This window comes from Sipha flava, unplaced genomic scaffold (assembly GCF_003268045.1).
Source record: "Sipha flava isolate LNK unplaced genomic scaffold, YSA_version1 71_pilon_pilon, whole genome shotgun sequence".
Classification (NCBI taxonomy): domain Eukaryota; kingdom Metazoa; phylum Arthropoda; class Insecta; order Hemiptera; family Aphididae; genus Sipha; species Sipha flava.
The window spans coordinates 197,517-218,046 of record NW_020273611.1 but is presented as its reverse complement, the minus strand read 5'-3'; the positions used below and the strand labels follow the sequence as shown (position 1 = coordinate 218,046).

The window sequence follows — 20,530 nt, the reverse complement described above, 5'->3', positions numbered from 1 at the left end:
TTCCTTGGCCTAAGTGTTTGTTTTGTATTAACGAAATTCTGAAAAATAATTTTCACTTAACAGCTGTCCGTCAACAAGAAAGTGACTACCATTCATAAATACAATTTTATAACGTATATAGAGTTTATTATATGAACAATTTTATAAAAAAAATGTTATTATATTAAACAATTGAATCTTGTTTGAATAATAAAAATATATATTCAAAAATAAATTGAATTATCACTTATGAACCAATCTTTACTGAATTATTTTTAAATACTTTTAATATCCTAGAAGTTTCATATAATTAAATTTAAAATTTGAATTGCTTTAACCTGTCTAAATTTCAGTACGAATAATTTAAACATTTAATTGTAACTTTCGTTTTTTTTACGCTAACAATAACTATTTGTAGAAAACCTTTAATTTACTATAACATATATAACGTTTTCATTTTAAATTAATTTACTTTAAACTTATTAAATAAAATTATAATTTAATTTAACACAAAATAACTAGTACCTACATTATTTAAGTTAAATATATGCCATTCAAGTGCTTTATGTATAAATTGGATTTGAGCTGCAATGTAATTTATTATAATGTTCTATATTGATGTATTTTTATAGTTATTTCCATATCCAATAGACAATTAATATATTCATTTTTTAGTTACATATTATTAAACATACTAAATATATTCTATCATCTTATTTTTATTATAGAATTCTTACTGGTCAAGATTAATTTAAATTATTGTCCATTTTGTTCAAAACACAATGGAACATTTATTGATTCGGAAATATTGAGTTACATAATCGTGTAACTCATTATTAAAATATTTGAATTTTTATCAATAAATAATAAATTTTGCTCTAACAATAGTTAGATCTATATAAGATTAAATACTATTGATAAACGTATTATGTTTTATCGATTTCTTTTAATTAATTGTTAGCTATTTATTTAAAAACGAAAGTGGATAAAATATCTCAAATTTAATTTTAATTGAACCTTATATTATATTTGTTATATTTTTTTCAATTAGTTTCTCATCAATGAATGCCCACTCGCAAATATTCATATGAAACATTAATATAATTAGTACACTGTGAATAAGAATTTGGATACAGCATACCCACTATTATCATGATCCACCACAAACCACCACAACTAAGACTCACTTGCTTCTGAAATATTACCTAGATTAGCCACACCATTTCTTATGCCGTTCCTAATTATAGCTTTTAAACGTAGAGCTAAATTTATACCAAAAAAATAAAATAATTTACAGTAAAAAAAAAGAAACATACACTAAGCCGATAAAATTAAAACGTATATAATTTGTCCTTTTATTGAAAATAAAAGTGATATTCTTTATATAATGTTCAGTTCTGAGCTATCAGATAACTAAACGTATAGATACAAATTATAATACACAAAGAAAGTGAACTATTTATTTTAAAATAACAATAAAAATGGATTTGTAGCATTATTATGACTTTTTTTCCCGTTACGTTGTAATGCATTTTTCAATTGACTACAGTTTTTTTTTTAATTTTTATATTTTAAATTGCTTTAATTTAAAAATATTTACAGCGTATTAAGTATTACCTACCCCATAAATTCACAAATATTATTAATTGTTATGGAATGGTAATACAATATGCTCTCCAACTAAACTCATTGCAATGGTACTATATTGATATATGAAATACGAGTATATCGTAATGAACATCAGAAGAACATAGATAAACAATCTACTGTTGCTCATTCGTTTTATCGAGTTACGTGCTTAAAGTAAATTTATAAATGTATACAATGAATAAAAAAACCTTTTTTTTATGACCATTTATTCAACAAAGAAATAATAAAATTTAACGTAGTCAGTGGCAACACACCAATTATTTTGTAAACTACAATCATTTTTTTTTTTAAATTATTATACATGGTTGAAAAATATTGAAAAAATAATATCACAAAGCAGATATGTTTAAAGCAAATTTATTTGTAGTATCTTAACATTTACACATCCAAGAAGTTATTAAATTATCCTAAATGACTCGTCAAAATCTGATGTTTTTATTTCACATGAAGTTATACCCTCTACATACTACGGCAGCATATAGTAAAATTTCCGTCAATGCATTTTATTTTTATTGAATCCAAGATTAATCAAATCTTATATAGGTAGTTCATTCTTATTTTTTCCGATTTCAAAATAAATACGTTTTATATATTCTATCTCACTATATTTCACCAATATACAATATATGAGCGAACGTCAGTGTAAACAATTAAAGTGAAGTATATTCAAACAGTAGAAATGATATTCATTTTCTCTTTTATGATTAAACAATGGCATATTTTCCGTTTATAATGTAAGAATTTTAAAACTCGTATTTGTATACTACTATTATTGCTTTTTTTGTTTTTAAATATTTATTCTATTGAATTGGTATTTGTTTTTTTTTTTTTGATATAAATATACAAATAATTTAAAATAACAATATTTAATACTGATTGTAAAAATAAAACAAAAATTAACTAAAATATATTTGAGGTCATGTGTGGAAACTAATTTTATTTTTATTATAATAATAATAATTATTATTATAATTATTATGACTAATTTAAAAAAAAAAGATTGTTGGGCATACAATACAAGTACTAAAAATTATTTCGGTATGCATAATATAAGCAGATTGGAAGGAGCTATAAGATATTCAAGACAAAATTTAAAGTTAAATACTATAAGTCTTCAAGAAATGATTTTTTAACTCTGAGAAAGAGTAGAATAAAAAAAATAAAAATATTAAATTTATTACCTTAAGTTAATATTCGGTTAGCCGGTGCAAAGATATAATAGTTATGTTTGTAGGTAGGAATATAAAATGTATACAAACAAATAAGATATTATACATTTGTCTTAAGTTTTCATTTGGAATCTTTATATAAGGGATATTCTGGGTACCCGTCTATTAATCGATAGCCAAGTATTCGATGTCTATTAAGACTCGGCTTTTACCCGGTTATCGGTGGAATACTAAATTTTTTACCCGCCCAATACCAGGTATTTAGTTTATCAATACAATTTTAATTAATTCTACTCAGTAACCGGTTGATAATCTGCGCATAAAAATATGCACATCTATTAATATAACAGTAAAAGTCTTACGTTATGAATTATAATTTATTTTGGTACATTTAGAATTAATGAAAACATTTACATAACTGGTTATAATTGTGAATAAATGGTGTTGTGTTCCATGAACTTGAAAAATAAATTCCGTCTTCATTAATAAATTATATTATAACAATTTAAAATCAAAACACATTATTTCCTATCATTATCACCTATCAATGAACAACCACGACGTGCGACGTATTTTATATCGCTTTTGCTGTTGTTCATACATTACTTGTTACCTGTCAGTGATGGTTAGGGTAATATTTTTTTGGTGAGGCAAGCCATGTACCAACCCCCTCTTCATAAAAAAAATTAGAATTCACAGTAAATGGAATTTAAAAACACAAAAATAATTATAATTGTATATCTATCAACGTCCAACACGAGCTGCGATTTGAACGAAACAGAAATAAAAAATATAAATTAATATTACAATTTTCAATGGTTTAATTACGGCTGTTCCGATTCCCAGCTATAACAATAAAAACTGATAATATATTCTACGTTTTTACGTTAAATGTGGGCTGACCATAATACCAGTATACCATATCTATTTTTAGAACACATAGGGAATAATAATCAAGCCTCGCAATGATCATTGCGCATCCGCAATTCTACTTATTTTAACAGTCTCTTATATTCGCGTATATACTATTGTATGCATAATTGATGTACACAAGTACAAACTTCAGAGGCGACATTGGACGGTGCTTATTTACGTCATCGGAACATTGTCGTCGGCTGAAACACCATCGTTTATTTACGTAATAATTATTTCATGCATTTCTTATCGGTTTTTTGCTATTTTTGATAATAAACACGAAATAATAAACATTGTAATAAATTATAATTAATTTTATTTAACTTGCCAAAGAAATTTTTTTTCTCAAATAAAATCATAAAAACGTTAAAAATTACAATCGAAATATGTGCTATCGGTAAGTCAAGAAATATACTTTTTAAGTATTTTTTACCTCAAAATTTTAGTCGTCAGTTGCCTCATCACCAAAATCGCCACTGTTACCTGTTAATAATTTGAAATTTATGAATAACTACATTTTCTTTACTCAATCAATTCTATAAAATATGAAATCAATCGACGATGACGAGAAAGCACAATGTAATTCTTTTTTATTAAAAAACTAATATTAAAACATTCTTTAAATATTAAATAATTAATATTTAATACTCGATATAATAATTAAAACTCGGCTCATACCCAGTATCTGGTGTAACATTGCATTTTTACTCGGCCTTTGTAATGAACTCAACACGTTTCTTTATTCGTTGATGAACTTTATTTATTAATTAACAAACTTGACATGTAGTCATATATTTTATACATATATATAATTAATATAATAATAATAATAAAAAAAAAACAACAATTTAAAATTGAACATGTTTAAATTTACATATACATAAACACATATATGGTTATAAATGCTTAATTTGACTTACTATATTAATAATACCAATAGTGATGAGATGGTGGTGTGAACTACGGAAAGATGCGCGGTGGTGATACGGTGGTTATTAAACATATGGTGTGGGAAATACGCGTTGGAGATAACGTATATGTATGAATAGTCTAACGTGTGTGCTTCCCTAATCAGCCCGACAATACGGAATACTCCGTACCCACAACTCTAAGTAGGCACACATCAAGGGAAACGTTTGTGGATAGGATAATCTATATAGGTTAGGCAGCCCGAAAGTACGGATTTCTCCGTACCCAGACCTCTAAACCTACTATTATACCTAAAACACTATTATTAGGACTAGGATTTGTTGTTCTTACTCTTCGAAAACGTGGTCTTATGTGTATGTAGACTAGTGTCGATTATATGCCGAATTCTGTTTTCTATAGTTGCACTTTGACCTTGTATAACTCCTTGTTTAATAATTACATCTAATATTTTTGACAAACGCATAAATTTTGATTTCCTCTCTCTAGTTTTACACATTTAGGGGTTCCATATCCTAAGAATCTTCTTTCCCTGAACCATACATTATCTTGTCTTTAACCTATTATGTTAAAATACGCTCTCTATTGGTGATCTTTGCGGTGTTACTGATGGTTGATTATGATCACGGTAGTACGTATTGACGTTTGACTCAACCATGAGTGGTACGCCACATTGTGCCACAGGCGATCTCTTGTATTATAATCGTTACACCTTACACGGTACTCGTTGTAGTATTGACATTTTTACTCAGCTAATATTCAGTTGCCAGTTTATAATCAATTCTATACCAGAAATATCTCTACTTTATATTAATTAAAGCAAGTATATCAGGACAGTCAATTATGATTGTATTAAGTTATATAGCTAACATAAGTCATTGCATTTTCTTCTGAATTTCAAGTGTTAAATACTAAATTTTAAAGCTAATGATTATAATGACAAATCAACATTTTTCGTTTTGTAAGCTGGCATACACAAAAAATCGATTCTGGATTCGTTCCAGCTTTTTTTTATAAGAAACACTTGACGAGGGCTCCAGATTATCAAATCATATTTCGGAATCGATTGTACGAGAGAGAAATATTAAACATGTAAGCAAATTTGATCACGAAATTCCCAACAATCACTCCTAAATACGTCTGGCATTATTATGGATTTCATTGACAGTACAGTGAATATAAATTATTAAATCACTAGTTATACTAAGTTTTTAACTTTAAATATGATACCAAGTTTTTTTTTTTTTTTTATATGATAGTAAAATATTAAAATTATAATAAAATTAAAATTCTGCTTATTTTTAGTGAATGTAATTTGAACACATTTATCCGTATTTAAATATAGATGGATATTTGCACACTATAGACTGAATCGATTGAGATAATACAGTAATTTATTACAATCATCAATTGAAGAGATTGGCATAAATAGCTTCAAATAATGCAGATTAACAGTATTGGAATATGTTCTTATTATAGTTGAAAAAAATGTAAATAGCAAAGGCGATAGATTACCTCCATCAGGAACTCTAGAGATTACGTTAATGTTGTAAGAAATTGAATTTCCTATTTTACTTGGTTGAATTCGGTTACCTAGTGTGATTTAAACCAGTATTTCTCAGCCTTTTTGTGATGGCTAGTCACAAATTTACTACTTGTTGATTACGTGACCCTTCCCCACCAACACTAAAAAAAAATATACGAGTATTTGATAATATAATATTATTAATAATCATAACATTTATTGACTGATACTACTGGCTGTGGTTTTACAAATAATTAATTTGTCCATTAAAAAATTAAAACTTATTATAAGAAATTTAAATATATAAATATCAGTTTCAAATCGTAAACTCAATTGTAACTTCTCTAGTAGTTAGTAATGTTTAAAAAATATCACCGTAGGCCAGTATTGAATCTAAGAATTTGCTGGATGAAACTTTTGGACCAGTATTTCTAGTTGAAAAAATATTTACAGAAAATAAAAAATAAAATATCATTGTAAAATCGTAAGATTCTTCGCTTCACTCGGAATCTAAAATTAATAACTTCTGATGACGTCACACCTGCCTGTTTTGTCTCCGACAAACTTATAACATAGCAAATTCACGTTGATTTGGTAGTTAAAATGTAGTAATGTTAGCTTTAATGTTAAAATAAACCATCATATAATCAAACATTAAGATAAGAAAATTAGCTGTGTTTTGTTGGTCGGTTTTTTTCGATATTATAATTTTTTTATGAGTTATCAGGTATAATATTAAAAAAACTTAATAAATAATTAAAATAATCAATTTTCAATTGCGCAGTTATCGACCGGGTCACAAATTATTAAATTAAACTACGATTTTTCAAACAATAGCACTTACGAGAAGGAGGAGTATAAAAAATAGATAAAAATCTATTCGCAGACCTACCAAATGTATATACAAAATTTCATTAAATCGGTTAAGCCGTTTTGGAGGAGTATGGTCACAAACATTGTGATACGAAATTTATATATATATATATATGTTACCGGAAAAGATGAAAATTCAGGAATTGTCAGTATATCCTAGTCATTGTTGACAATGACTGGAAAGGTTAGGCAATGTTATAAATCCGCATTCAAACAAATATCAACACCGCTTTATCGGTGATCGATCTGATTATGGAACATTCAAGTCTTCATGAAATATATATTAATTTTAAATGACGAACATTTTTTTAAATTTTTTGTGGTGTTACGAACGGAGCCCAAGGCAAACCATTGCGGAGCACCAAAGGCTTCGCGGCGCACAGTTTGGGTACCGCTGTACTAGATTTTATAATTCCAAGTGTCATAGTAATTTACCACGTAACAATAAAGATTAAGATTATGATTTATCCTAAATAGCTATTAAGTATTAAAATATATTAAATTAATTTTTAATATTATTATCAATGCCTTCTTTTATTAGGAATTGTTATCAATGACTAGGTATTGACATTAATTCCTTACTAAATCAGGCATTATCGTTATTGACTAGTCATTGTCAACACGGACTGATTGTCATCTTTTCCGGTAAAATATATATATATATAATACGTATATAATATTATTTTACGATTTTCCATAGCTTCAATCTCTTCAACAAGATTTTTTGGAAGTGAAGGTATATGTATGTATTCGATGTATATACATTTTCAATGATATTTTCAATTAAAGAATTATTAAGTATTTCATGATTTATAATTTTCGAAATACTTTCTGTGAAATCGCTAAATTTTCTTTTGTGTTGATTGGAAAATAGTTTTTTTTTTTTTTTAACATTTATTGATTGTTTTTCGTGGTTATAAGGTCAATATCATATTTTTAAACCTCCGTTAAAGATAAATTTATGTATATTTGTAATTGCACTTTATATTTACACTTTTCCAATTATATACACTTAAATACTTTGTAAATTTGTTATAAATTGTTTTCATTTTGTTAAATAACTAAGTTATTTTGTCGTACATAAGCTACATTTTCAAAATTCATTATTGCGATATATAACAATACAAAATCTATTTGAGACTAACCCGATTTTTGGTCGTCTACTTGACATTAGCGATAGTAAATCAATATTTCAGATATTTTTCTAAAAAATGTATAAAATTATAATTTATATAGCTCCTTAAGTAAAATCTAATCATTACAATTATTGGTATTCAAGATTATTTTCCCTAATTTGATAGCGAAATCGATAGGTTGTTTTTAGACTTCATGTACAGATTGAATTGATACTGACAAAATCGATATACAGTTTCCTCTAACATAAATTAGTCAGGTAGAATTGATGAAACCTCGAATTTTCAAAATAATATGAAATACAAAAATCAAAAATGATAATTTCCTGGATGTTTTTAATGTATTTAATATCAAATAAATAGACCGTTTTGATTTCTGTTAAACATTCAACGGCATTTTGTAAACCAACGCCGCATATCAGTTATTTATTTATTTACTGGTTTCTTAAATTGCAATTTATCAACATTTTTATACAAATCCTTAACGTGTTGTACATGATGTTGAGTATAATTCGTTCTATTGAAATGCATTTCTACGATAAATTTGACTAAAATATATATAACCGAATGTGCACGTATATACTATATATTAATTGCGCAGTATAATGATAATATAAGTAAACAATATTTGACAGGTGAACTTATGACGGACAATTTTGATCTACGGCGTATATCTAAATTCATGACAAATAATTCAACAATGTTTAGTTGAATTAAAATTGAATATGACATCAAAACGAGTCAACTATTTTTCGAAAATGTCACGAACAGAAGTATGATCATAGAATTCGAATAATAAAAAATATATGATAATACGATGGTATAGGTATGTATTTGACGTGCCATAGACACTGAGCATAGAGTTTTATAATAACCAGTGGACAAAAAATATAAAAATTGATTGCAAATCAATTATATTATTATAATATAATATTATTCTTAAATTATTATAGATGTTAGATATACCAGTTAAAATTACCGATTCATTAGGTAAAATTTATTATTATAATTTAATAATAAAAGTAAAAAATACATGTTATAGTTTTTACCTAAAACGTTTATTTGATTTCCCAAAAGTGTGTGAACATCATACGTTACGATTCATATTTATACTGACTCTTCATCTTATTGTGTTTCTCTCGTCGTGACGTTTACTTGGGTATAAAAACACGAGGTATATACGTCATATGTAATTTATCAAACCAATCGTGTCAGTAAATCTTATTTTATCAAAATACCTAGTATTCGTATAATATACTGTATACAAATTATGTTTAATATTATTACGATTAATTGAATTAAACATATCCCTCTATAGGTAGAAACCTCACTCTGAAGCATCACACACCAATATTTGTACGATTTATAATTCAAAAAATGAATTTATCGAAATCGAATTGCTGGTAATCATTGATTCATGTATTAAACGTGTTTTTTACCGACCCTCCAAAAATAAGACCACTCTGTCGATAGCGATGTACATTAAGTACAAAATACATTCATTTTATTTCATCCATATGCTTGTGTGTTACTGAACATTGTTTAGCATCAATTGTTATTTTTGAAACCGTATCTTTCGATTTATCGCTTGTCCATATTTTATCACTTCCGGAGTTTAAGGCAGATGTTAGACTAGTTTCTAAGACCCGTTGAATCTATAACTTGATAAACTTTATTCATATCAGTCCGACGACTAGGTCCCGAAGATCAGATAATGAACTTCGAAATGGTCAGCTGACTAGTTGTTTCCTAAAACGATAGAGATTAAAATACGTACAAACTACCCTTTCAAATTATAATGTACTTACAAGTTCAAGTGTTCAAACTAAAATCGAAATAAAACTTAACAAACAATTGTTTTCATAAAATAATAAGTGTTATATGCTGTTATCGTTATTTAGACAGTATAGAGTAAAATACAATTTGACAGTAAGAAATTGATAGAGAATACTAACTTAACTCCTAGGAACTTTAAAAATACCATTTATAAACTTTAATAATAATTTAAAAACGAATATTGAGTATATTTTCATGAATTTTAATTAAATTATATCCGAACCATCCATCACCAAGATTTTTTTTTAAATGACCATAGGTTTTATATTATATTAAGTTTTAAAAAAAACTTATGGCTCTGTTGGTTTTTTTTCAGAACATTTTATTTTTTCATATGAAGTATAATAGTACAGAATTTCTTTCGTATATATTTTGTAGAATTTTTTATATATGATGTGGTATATAATTTTAAAATTGTTATTTCCGATGAATAGCAATTGAAGCGATAATTAGAGTGAATTCATATATTTTCACATGGATAGTAAGAATACCCTTATCTAATGGTTTAGTTTTATCGTTACGGCAAATGTAATAATAGTTTATATTAGTACTGTACAAAGTCCTTCGGATGTCTTCCAAATCAAATTTTATCTGTGGTTAGTAAAACAAAATATAAATTGACTATTTAAAAATATCTAGGTGCTACTATCTTAATTTTCTGTGAAATCTCATACATATTACCTAACTTCAATATAGAAAAATATAAGATTCTGTACCATCTTTTAATTCATCATTCCTAACTTAGTGTTAAATTTCTTTTTTTATTTGACAAACAGCGTTGAAGGTCTTTATCATATTTTCAATACTATATAATCTAAGGTTTTGCTTCAAACGATCATATCAACAATAAACAAATATTCTAATTTAAAACTCTATGGATAATATCCAATACCAATCTATGATGAATACCAATATGATATTTTTTTAACTACTGTATGTGTAACAAATAATATATAATAGTATACTTAATAAATACATTTCAAAGAATAAATTGAAAATCTAAAACAGCTGAATTCTATAATTTGTTTCTAACCAATCAACTACTATTCCTGTTGTAAACATGTTCGTCCACAAGACGACGAATATTAAATAATCGTTCTTATGTATATTTATATAATTTATATAATTTAATTATATATTTACTATATATTATAATATTTGTCATTGTAATTTTATTCCGTAATAAAGAATTTTTATTATTATTATTATTATTATTATTGTTATTACATAGCTATTATACTGATAGCACTTAAAAAATATACAAAACAAAAGAATTTTTACAAATTATGTGAAAAAAGTAAATAAAATTTTAATTTCACTGTCATATAAGCTAATCAGTAACACTATGATTACAGTAAAATTAAAGTAAGTATAACACTGTATAAATAGTCAACATGTTACAAAATCGATTGCGAATGTATCTTCTTGGAATTTCCTTTGAACTTATGTAAATATCAAATAATTAAACTGAGTTTCAGAAAATAGCTAAACAAACGATAAGGTAATACCATTAAATCGTTAATGAGATCCAGCGAAAATCAATTTCAGCATACTATGTATAAAATAAAGAATGTCTATAAATAGGAGTAATATTAAAACCAAACTTGGGAGTTCTGTATCAACTACGAATACATATCAAGGTTTCAATGGAACAGCTGAACTGTGTTAATGAAAACGGTATATTACAAAACGTATACAGTAGTGCACATATTACAAACCTAATATTATTCTAAACCAGTGATACCCAACCTCCTTAGTTGTAGGTCCGCCAATTTCGTAAAAAATCTTATTTTTAATCTTAATCTTATTTTTTTAGCCCACTATTAACTATACATTTATATATAACCTATATATATATATCTAAATGTATCATAGGTAAATATGTTCGTATATATAATGTGCACTTTAGTCTATTATTAGCCTGTAGTTACAAATATAATTAAACACAATTGTTAATTAAAAAAAAAAACTTTATCGAACCAATTAATCACAAGTTAAACAATTTAATGAGATTTTTAACATTTCTTGTCCATATAAATACGGTCAACACCTAGAATAAAAATGAACAGTTTTAGCCTTGAATTACTCTCAATACTTAGTTTATTTCTGTTTAATTTTTAAAAAAAAAGTTATGTCAAAAAAACTTGCGCACACAAATAGACTGTTATTAAGCCCATTAAGTTTCTTAGTGCAATTTTGTCAATTGCTGGATAGTCTTATTAATTGTATTAATAATTAATCGTACATTATAAAAATATGTGATAATATATATATAAATATTTTAAATAAAAAGATAAAAAATCGATAAAAAAATAATTTTTATACGGAATAATACATACCTATAATACTAGATTAAAACATTTTATTTATTATTCACTTAGCAGTATCACTTTTAATTTATATTATAATATTATATTAAAACATTGATTGTATTATTATCATAGTAATAAAAATGTATTAGTGGTATTGTGTTTTGTTATATATTTATATATATTAACTAGGTAGAGAATTTTTTTTTTGCTTTTTTGTTAATCTCATTCCCTAAATCTTTGTATATGCATAAAAAAAAATTAGCTACAAAATGTTCAAGTTGATCCATTATAGTTAACTCGTACCAATTTAAGTTTGAAATTTGAGTATTTTAATCCGTCCATAATTTAATGTTATATTTCACATATATATGGATATTTCATTTATAGATGGCAATATTGAAATCTGTTATATAGTATGTTTTAAATAAAATAAAATTATCTATCATGTATTTATTTACATATTTCTTCGTATTTATTATAATTTACATGAAATATTGTCTTTAATGTATGAAAGTACTATTGTCTCAAAATGTTATTATGTATTTTTATAAATACACATTACACTTAACTACAGATATTATCAGATATATTTATAACTATGGTTTATAGAAAGTTCTGGCTAGTATATTATATAAAAACATTTAAGATACGTATCTGTGGTATAACTGTATCTTACAACTTGTATCAAGTTACATAATTTGAAAATATTTTATGTTTTGTATTTAAATACTTTTTGATTTGTATCTGGTATCTTTTTATCTTCTAAAATACTAGTTAAATTAAACAATTATGAATATATATATATATTGTTTCGAAAAAATGATTTAACATTACAATTTTAAATGGTTGAAAACTAAAATTATATATAAATAAATTATAAACTATAAACTGTAAAATATAGACTATGAAAGCAATATATAATAAATGTATCCATTTGGTAACTTTCGTCCTTATATTATCATAGTTGGTGTGAGAGTTCTTTAAGTAAATCAACTACATCTTTGGTGAGATTATGTAGATTATGTACTTCAAGTGTATATAAATAGCATTCGTTGATTATGTATTTTATCTTATGTTTTTGAGCACCGTATTCACATTTTTCTGAGTCTTTGAAATTATTTTAATTTCCTTTAATTATTGGGTAGATTAATACAGCCTGCACGTGGCCCACATAATATCCGTATCAATTCCGTCTATTTAGGGGTGTTCTAGCTACTTGTTATCACAGCGTTTTCGTAACATAATAGTAAACAAACCAGATACAAAACATTTATAATGTCTTTATTTTCATCACAAGTTTAACATTTTAATCGAATTGACATGGTTAAAGATACTCCAACACTGATTATACATCTTCTTGATGATGGGACGGATGAATGGACAAAGCTACACCCTAATACCTTATAACCTGTACAGATTTTCGTAAACAATAAAAAAAAAGTACATGTCGTATCATAGCATAAACAATTACGTTATTCATACTAACCAACTACATTTATGTTTTACACATTATAATCTCAGATATTCACTAAAATTCATGTTTTTTAGTTTCTCAGAACATGACATATATAGTATAGCGTCTAGAATGTCTAGTTACGATTTTCTGACAAACCATTTATGCTTAATTTTTAATTGTAAATATTGAGTGTTGAACAACCAGGTCATACTCAAACCTTACGTTTTTTATTCAAAATTGAACCGTAATTGAAATGCTATGTCATCACCGTAGAAGTCTACTAAATAATCACCTATGTCAATTTTACAGTCTTGAATGGCTGTATCCTAAACCTAACCTAGCCAAGAATTCAATAATTTACATTTCTGTTTTAAATATCTATGCTAAGAACGTCTAGAAACTTTGAAAAATCAATCACCCAATATATTACGCCGGTTACTACTGAGTTAATCGAAAACATACTTCTTACAGGCGCGTCTAGACGGTCTAGCAGTCATTATAAATTCCTGATTTATACACACAAGGTATCATCAACAATATAATTTCTTCCGCCCCGAATTTCATAAGCTTCTGTAACACAAGACCCTGATGTGTCTTTTGACTTCAGTCATAGGTTTCAGGGTATTATTTAGAAATTTTTAATAGGTAGACCTTTAAACTACCATTAATCATTTTATTCAGCTCAACAGTAATTTCTCCTCTTAACACTAAGAACTTAATTAACACTTATTTATTAAAATACTTTACACAATTATTTTTATATCCTATTCATATAATATTATACTGTACGATGTAAATATATTATTAATTTATTTTCACAAATTACATGTTACTAAACATGAGTTTACGGGGTTAGAAATTACGATACTCAAATACTGTATAATATTATATCATTATAATCTTTTAGTAAGAGCAATTTGTTTTACTAAAAGATTCAAAAATTTAAAATGTAAACTATTGATGTACAAAATATTATAGAGAGCATTGATATTGTACATTAATTTTAATATGATTAAATTAGATTAAACCGACAGATAAGATAGTTATTATGTTTAACATTTTTTTTCATAATAATAATTATTATTTATATCGAAAATGAATATTAAATAGAATACAAAAATTGTTATTTATAATTTATCATAGTAAATATTTATTTATTTATTTATTTTTTTTTTTGTTAATTTTACATTTTAGTTTTGTTATTATAAAACCATATATTATGTAAACGGCAATTAAAATAGGGATAGAAACGAATTAACTGAAGTATATAGAATATTTTTACTATAAGTTTATTCTTAAAGTTTTAATTCGCCTTACTGATACTGACTATTGAAAAATATATGGTTTTGATCCATAAGACAGAGGAAACGCTAAAAATCATAATACATATTATTTATTAACAATCATAAAGTTTACAATTTTTGAGCAATAAAATATTGAATAATCGTTATTGAGTTTTATAAAAACGTTTTATTTTTTATTTTTTTATTATTTTTCATAAGTAACTCAGTTTTTATTTAAATTTTAATAATCCACTCAATTTGTTAAAGTAAAATTAGCCAAATATTTTGACTGAAAGGAATAATATTACTTTTCAGACACCAGATGTATGATTTCTTTTCAGATCTTTAGATTGTTTTCCTCAACAAACTTACCATTGAACCAAGTAAATTTTTAAAGCCTGTACGTTCGCATAATACTTAAGGTGAAAATATTTTTGCAAAACTTTTTAAAAGTTTATATTAATATTTGGTGGGTTAGAATCATTTAAATACATTAGCATATAAGATAAAAAAAGTTATTCAATTCACATATTTAAGTATTCTAAATTATACAACTGAAATTAAAAATAATTAAATACCTTACCTATATATATATATATTCTAATTTATCGAAGAATATAATACATAATACTTTATTATTGTAAAATACAATTGTTTTCTATATCATGGAAAAAATAATGTAAATATAATTAGAATATGACACATTTGAATGGGTATTTTTTGGCAATTAGTAAAATAATGGATGTTCAAAACAAATAAATGCAAAATAAAAATGATTAATGAAATGTATATAAAATATGACGACATGAAAATTAATTGGTATGTAATATAAATAAACGTGTATAATATATGAACAACTATAACTATTATGAACCCATCATATTTCATTATATTATTTAAATGAAATCTTTTGCAATTGTTTTATTTTAAGTGACTATTATTGCTGGATTATGTTAATTCATCGTGCAATCAATTATCGCATATTATTTTAATTTATCATACATTTGTTAAATTTAAGTGATCTATTAGCATATGGTATATCCCCAGATTATAAGTAATCTGTGTTCTAATTCTAACTATTAACAACGTAAGTAAATTATTTAACCATATTTTCTGAAATCTTGACATGGATTATAAACTCTGTCGCTGTTTATGGCAGTACATTTAGCGATAACATAGTGATGGTAATCGAAATGTAGAATAATTTTTGTTGTCTGTTACATCTAATAATCAGTTCTCAGACTTTTGACTACTGTCTATGAACTGTTTCGTTGTCACTCTATTTCCATGGTTTTATGTTAATGTAATAAAATTATTTTTTATTTTAGATTCAAATTAGATTTTAATAAAAATAAGAATTCATTGGTCTTATCATGATGTATATGTGTAAACAATTTCAAGTAGAAGGATTGCTCCAATCATCACAATTTTTAAAAAACTTCGATAGAAAATGTTGTTCCATTAAAACTTTAAAAGAAGATAATTTTTCAAATTAACCAACAATCTTCTAAAAAATTGTGAAAAATTGACGAAAAGCGATAAAAAACTGCAACATTTTCAACATACCAGTTGTCGAACAATCAAATTTTGGTTATCATTGTAACTTAAAAAAAATAGTAATTTAAAAGACTAGAAATATTGACTAAATGAATTAATGAATCATTAACGTTCACTGTAGATGGTATAATTTTCGAAATATTTGTTTGGGCTATTTATAGGAAATTTAAATTTTCATAATTTCTCAACTTTTTTTTTTCCAAAATGTATATAAAATTATTTTACTTTGATAAAAACTCCTAAAATTTTAATACACTGATCTTCGTACATATTTAATATTATTAATGATAAAAAATTAATAATATTTCAACAAAAATATTTTACGATCATTTAAATACTAAATGTTGACAAAACGATAAAAATCAAGTAAATCGGCTAAATTTTTATCATATATTTGAAGTTAGGTGATTTAAACTTTAAAATTGGATATAAGGATTTTTATAAAATTTTCATTGTAACAAAAAATAAAATAAAAATAATAATTATTAATAGGAAATCGCAAAAATACATACAAGATAATCGAATAATGAAGGTAACACAAGCATTATTAATTTGATAAATCATAAAATTCAGTCACACGTTTAAGTATTCCTGAAACGATATTAATATAATCTGTATCACACAACATCTGCATATTTTACATAATATTATACTTGTTTACGTACTCTATTGTTTAATCAGTTTTCGACGTACGCTATCATTTATGGAAATCATAAACATTGTATGTTCCAAATATATTAATTTTACACCAACATTTCTGATTTCTAAACTCATAATTTATAATAGAATAGTTAATATACATATATTATTAGCTGAATATTTCAAACTAAAATCGAATGCAATATATCTAATAATATGTTGTGATGACATATTATAACAAATACAATCTAATGTTCAAATACAAATGAAAAATTCCGTTATTCCATAGTTACGCTTAGATAAGCCGTAGGAAAGTACCGTCAAATATCTCCGTTGAACTATTTGGATATTATAATTTTCTTCATAGATAACAACGGCTTAGCCAAATGATGAAGAAAACAACAATTCGCTCGTAGTCGTAAAAATTATATGTGCCAAAATTAACAAATCCACGTAACGATAAGACATTGTATACATAGTTGTACTGTAGTTGCGAGAAATAACGTTAAAGTTAACCAAAAAAATAAAGAAAAACATAAAGCGAAAACCACATTAAACTTAATATTAAAACTATTAGTTTTCTTTAAATTGAAAAGGTTAATTATTTGCTTGTAGAGTTTTTTTTTTTTTTTTATATATCGCATTATATCGCATTTTTAAAGTTCATCTTAAATGAAAAAAATCAATATTTTTGTATTGAATTTTTCATATGAACCACGATGCACCAAAAACAGAAAACTAAATCAGTTTGAATCGAAATTTAATGATAGCCCAACGGTTGTAATCACGTGTCCGACTTCGTGGGTGTGCGTTAAACTGTGTTGCAATCGATCACTCACGATTTTAAATGGATTTGTTCGTAACAAGTTTAGTTTACCTAATCAAACTTAGTCCTCACCTTGGTATACTTGGTGAAAATCGGACGGAAACGACGAATAGTCGCCATACGCCGTTGCGAGGTTGTTTACAATTTCTCGTTTTAAAATAATTATTGCAACACAAAAACGTTCTAGCGCAAGATGAAAATATGTTTGTTACAATTTACGATTAAATGATAATAATGATTTTGGTGCTGAGCGGCAAGTACATATTTGTTCTATAGGTTTCATTTGCTAACGCGGTTGTCACATATTTGGACACGCATAAGCGCAATTGAAATGTTAGAAGCTGAAAGTTTCAAGACAACAATTACCCTCCCACGTATAGATACAAACTGTGACTACTTATCGCTAAGGGTTCGATTTTTTGTGGGAATATCGTTCCGCCAAACGAATCAGGAGTGAAATTTTCTCTCGACACCTGTTCATGATTATCATAACTTATTTATGGTTCAGCTTTTAATTCACTTGAACAGTACGCTATGTGCGTTTAGCTCTACGATTTCAATGTTGTTGTTTATGTAACAAAAATCAATAAGGAGAAAGAAAAATTGACTAGACCCGTGATTGTTTCGTTTGAAAAGAAAGCTGAACATAGCTGTTAAGCTTTACCGCAACAATATAAATTATGATAATCATAACACCGCAATAATATTAATAACAATAACGATGGTTGTACAAACTTCTACGGCGATGCGCGTTCTGCCGTACGGGGCTTGCTTGCGAATATTACACACGGAATGCACGTGCGTCACGTTGAGATTGCGAAAACATCGGCTGCGGCTGCTTCGTCGTCGTAAGCGGTGGCGGCGGTACCTGTGTGCTCCAGGTCGGCTACTAGCCGCCCGTCGTGTTCGACTGACACTATTTTTCTTGGGCCCGCGCGGCCGTTTCAAGTTTGAATCGACGGTGGCGCGTACGGCGAGTGTGTTCTCCCGGACCACCCCGCGCGTGCATCCAATCGTCGTTACGCGGCTTACGTTATACACTCGCAGCTCTTAAACGTCCGCGAAAACATAATAAGAATGATATCAAGAGTGGGCATGTCGAAACAAAGACCAAAAAAAAAAATTTTAATTAAATTAAAAAAATAAAATACATCAAAAAATTCGTATCATTCCGATATAAGAATAGGTACAACACCCCCAACCCACCCTCCATGATCGGCGATTGAAAAGTAGCAACGTCGATTTAATGATTTACAGATTTTTGATATCCATTTATTGAAATTTGCAGCACCCACGTGGACGCAACCACTAAAAGCATCGCTGTAATCGTTTGAGTCCAACCTGATAAGAACAGGGTTAATTTTTGACGATAGAAACGGAATAAAAAGTGTTCTACTGTCGAAAATCTGTTTGAATCAATTCAAATACAAACGTATAGTGGCTGCATCCACGTGAGCGCCACCGGTTTTAACAATAGGTTGACGAATCTCTAAGGAACGATAAATTCAATGATAATAATAATAAATAATCGTGTTACTCTCGGCCATTTGTTATTCCGTTATTATTATTATTTGATAATATATTTCTATTATAGTTCATCGCTTCTCGTCGTTTTTATTTTATTATTCAGAAAACAAAATGTATTATAACGCCATATAATATAATACATAGGTAATAGCGATCTGAGCGGTAAACATTCATATAATAATAAGCGCAACGTTACCCGCGTAACGGCCGGATAAATGAAACCATCCATGTACCTATACACACCGGTTTGTGCGATGATATTATTATCATGTATTGGATTTAGAATCTCGACGTCAGGTACATTTATTAAACTTCATGGCTGAGCGTTGTGTTGAAACCTTCAACTGTAAAAAAAATAAAAAAATAAAAAATATAAAAAAAAAAGGAACAAATAAAACGAAGCGCTGTGAGGGTGAATTTTGTATGTCCATAGTGACCGAGCGCGACGAAAACCAATGGATTTCCAATCGTCTAGATAAAAATAATGTATTTTAATTTTTATATTTTTCCAATAAACCTATCGCCACCACCATGCGTTTTCATTGTTTTCATATTACCATTGTTTTTTTCAACAGAAACCGATGGAAAATTTCATTTTGGCGAAAATAGTATATCTGTCGTTTTTCTTAAATCTTATAAATTTAAATGATTTAAATAAATATAATATGGTGCTTTTAATAAATTGATAGAAAAAAAGTCACTTTCTTCGTTAATTCATAATATTTTTTTGTTGAGCAAAAATTATAATGACTGATGCAATGATACATGTGAAATTGACACTTCAATGTATATTATATTTTGACAATGGCGAAGCACGAGTATTTAGAGTAATTTATAGTAAGTTAGAGAGACATTAAAATAATATGTTAACATCCCCCCTTCCCATTTATAACTTTATATGTATTTATGATAAAAGGGACACG

The 20,530-nt window shown here is 26.5% G+C and overlaps 1 protein-coding gene across 1 annotated transcript in view; it reads right to left on the bottom strand.

Moving 5' to 3' along the window:
* Nucleotides 1-18,977, bottom strand: part of LOC112692227 (hemicentin-1-like) — a 255,112-nt gene extending 236,135 nt beyond the window's left edge. The window contains exon 1 of the mRNA XM_025566837.1: nt 18,816-18,977. The gene's annotated coding sequence lies outside the window, so the exon portion shown is untranslated. The remainder of the gene's footprint in view (nt 1-18,815) is intronic.
* Nucleotides 18,978-20,530: the final 1,553 nt, after the last annotated feature.